Genomic DNA, 3,744 nt, shown 5'->3' with positions numbered 1-3,744 from the left:
CACCCATTCACAATAGCAGTAACAGCCACGATGTATTGAGTCCCCAGGGTCAGACACCATGCTAAGTGCTTTAAATATGTCACCCCTCCCACCACTGGCCCATGTTCCAGGAAGGCAAGGACCAGGTCTTTGTTTCCTCACCACACTGACAGTCCCAAGTACAGTATCCTGCTGCATGGTAAGAATAATAGTAAACATCATAGGAGCCTTCATTTGTAGCCTTTTTGTATACTCACAGTGTAGAGTGATTCACTATGTGCAGTGCTGGATAGTTCTAATCTTCATGACACTTCTTTTTTTTTTTTTCTTGAGACAGGGTCTCACTCTGTTACCTAGGCTGGAGTGCTGTGGTACAATCTCAGCTCACTGCAACCTCTGCCTCCCAGGTTCAAGCAATTCTCCTGCCTCAGCCTCCCGAGTAGCTGGGATTACAGGTGCTCACCACCATGCCCAGCTAATTTTTGTATTTTTAGGAGAGACCAGGTTTTGCCATGTTGACCAGGCTGGTCTCGAACTCCTGACCTCAAATGATCCACCCACCTTGGCCTCCCAAAGTGATATGAGCCACCATGTCTGGTCTTTTATGATAATTCTGTGGGGTGGGTCCTACTATTATTCCCATTTTATGGATGAAGAAACTGAGGCACAGAGGGCACAAAGAGGTTAGATAATATTCCCAAAGTCACCAAGCAAGTGATAGAGTGGGAGTCTAAACCCAGGCTGTCTGACTCTAGAGACCATGCCCTTGTCCTCTATGATAACTCAAGGGACCAAGGGATGTTCACAACCCCATTGTCAGGCTGTTTTCTAGGTAAAGCAATCGATGTTAAGAGAGAAGAGAAATGATGAGCTCAGAGAAGACCCAGGTTTGGACTCAGTGTGACCAAGCTAAATGCCTCTGAAAGAGTTCACTTCACTCCCCACACCCCTGGCCCAAGCTTTGGGGGCCTGCATTTCATTGTAGGGTCCACCCCTGTAGTCCACAAATGTCTTTTTTTTTTTTTTTTTTTTTTGAGACAGAGTCTCCCTCTGTCATTCAGGTTGGAGTGCAATGGCATGATCTCAGCTCACTGCAACCTCTGCCTCCTGGGTTCAAGCGATTCTCTCACTTGAGCCTCCCAAGTAGCACATGCCACCACGCCCGGCTAATTTTTTCATATTTTTAGTAGAGACAGGGTTTCGCCATGTTTGCCAGGCTGGTCTTGAACTCCTGACCTCAAGTGATCTGCCTCCCTCAGCCTCCCAAAGTGCTGGGATTACAGGCGTGAGCCACCGTGCGTGGCCACAAATGTCTTAAGGTTGGGTCCAGCCCAAGCTGGGCAGCTGTGGAGCAGTAACAATGATACCTCAAAAGCTCAGAGACAGTCCCATAGCCAGGAGTCTGTCAAGGAGTCCAGCTCCCAGGGTGGAACTGGCCACAGGTGGAAGCTGAGTCCTCCCTTCACCTTCAGCCTCTGGTAAGGGTGCTTCTCAGGGGAACTGGGGTTGTCCCGGTCCCCAGCCTCCTACAGCAGGATGGTGACTGTCTATCTGGTATTGGGAACTGGCAGCTTCAGACATGGGGTTTGGTCAAGAGATTTTTCATCCTCATCTCCTGGCAAGAGCCGACTTCATCACTCACATGCTTGTTTTCCATCACTCACGTTTGCCCATCAGCTGGCATCTGGCTCATCGTGGATGTGTCATGATAAGTCAGGGATATGACAGATGCCATTAACATAACATCCTCATCCATCCTCCCAGGGTGGGCTGGCATGGGGAGTGGGCTGAGAGAGGGATGGAGTCAAAAGAGAACAGCTTCTGACATCAGACTCATGAGTTTGACTCATCAGACCTCTGATGCTTACTAGCTAGGTAACCTCCTAGGCAACCTAAGTTTGTGTATCCATAAAACGGGGACAGAAATTCTTTTCTGCCCGGCAAGTCTACTGCTTTGCACAACTCCAGAGGACACCATTCACATTGTTGTCTACATGAGTGGTGTTACTTGGGACCCAGCTCCATAGAATATAAGGTGAAGAATGCCTTGAGATTGTGTATCACTGAGTCTGTACTTAGCAAGCAAGAATTGCTATGCCAACTTTCGGATGTGGAACCGAGCTGCTAATGGAGTTGTAAGGAATAGAGATGACACCATGTAAGGGCCCTGGGACTATGTAGGTGCACAGTAGGTATGGCCTTATTATGGGATGCAGAGGCATCCCTCTCCCAGATATCTCCTGCACCATGAGATGCCCCTACCTAATTCCAGCTGCCATAGGGGCCAAACCAATGGGGGTGGAGACCCTACTCACAACAGCCCTGCTAGCAAGGCCTAGATTCCACATCCTGTGGTACCTCCCCCCTTACCTCTCAGGCTGTCCCCATGGCAGCCATGAGGGTACCAGACACCTTGGCAGTAGGCTGGGTATGGCTAGGGGGTTTCTTTCCATGTGGGGGTTTGCACCTGACTAGCAAAGAAATCCTGGATGGAATCTTCCCAGCCTGGTTTTCCAATCTCTGCTCAAAGCAACGGACCTTGTCCTTATCTCTCCATAGGGTACCTTCAATTCAAGGAACATTAAAACTGACCATATGCTAGGAGGAGAGGGGAGCCTTAAGGTCGATAAGATAGTTCCCAGCCCCAAGAAGGTCACAGAAGAGTTAGCTGATGTAGTGGAGTGCAGGGGAAAGCAACTCACCTTTTAATTGCCTCTCACCCCCTTCCTCCTTCCTCTCCCTCCACATCAACAATCCCTTCCTGTTCATTCTGTTTGCTCAATTAACTCTGAAGTATAGCAGGGCCCTTGCCTTGTCTGATTTACTATGGAACCCCTGGCTACTAGCTCAGAGCTAGTAGTTCAGTACATATTAGTTGAATGAATTGGGTGGAAGAATCAAGTCCTCCCGTGAAAGTTGGGCAGGCTTCATGCTTACTCTAGGAAGAGGTTTGGATGTCCATGGCTGTTCTCCAAAAGCAGTCATCACCGCTCCTCTTTCCCACCAGGGACCCCTATTTGTGACCCGTTTATCATTCATTCATTGGGCCAATATGTGTTGAGTAGCTCTTCCGAACTCGGCACTGTACTTGTGCTGGGGAAGCAAGCCCTGAACTTTCCCCACCCCCACATCGACCTCTGCACACCTTGGCCTGATCTTTTCCTGGCTTACCACCACACACACTGCCCGGGGCACTTACCTCTCCCTTGTTCCACTGTTTACACAGAGGTGCCATATCCAGGCCGCTCTGATGCTGCCAACCTGCATAGGAGTTGAGGGAAGGAGGTCTCCCAGTCTCTCACCACTGCCCTTAGCCCATCCTCCCACCTGACCTCAGGGACCTGTCCCTGCCAGAATCTGCCCAGAGCCCCAAGCCACTCTGTCTCCCGGAACAGCCCTGAACCTGAACATGAACCTGAACCTGAACCTGGTTGTCTCACCTCGGTCCCTGGGGTCCCTGCCCATGGGCATCCTGCAGAACCCACCCGGTGCTCGACCCCCAGCACCCTGGCCCCTCGACACTCCCTGCGGCGGGAGCTGCCAGCTTTTTGGAATTCCTAATCGCTCCTGGCCCCGGTGATTGGCTGCTCAGCTCTGACCCCACTTGGGCTGCCGCCTGGTTGGATAAAAGGAGAATCTCCTTGGGCTCCAGAGCATTAGACACCGGAAGGGGCACCTGGGACCAACTTCGCGAAGCGGGGAGCTCGGCGGGGGGGTGGGGGGAGCTAAAGACCTGCGGCCTCAGCCCCTTCAAAGAACCGGGAG

The sequence above is a fragment of the Macaca nemestrina genome, chromosome 7 (genome assembly GCF_043159975.1).
Source record: "Macaca nemestrina isolate mMacNem1 chromosome 7, mMacNem.hap1, whole genome shotgun sequence".
In the NCBI taxonomy this organism is placed as follows: domain Eukaryota; kingdom Metazoa; phylum Chordata; class Mammalia; order Primates; family Cercopithecidae; genus Macaca; species Macaca nemestrina.
This window is presented reverse-complemented; position numbering follows the sequence as displayed.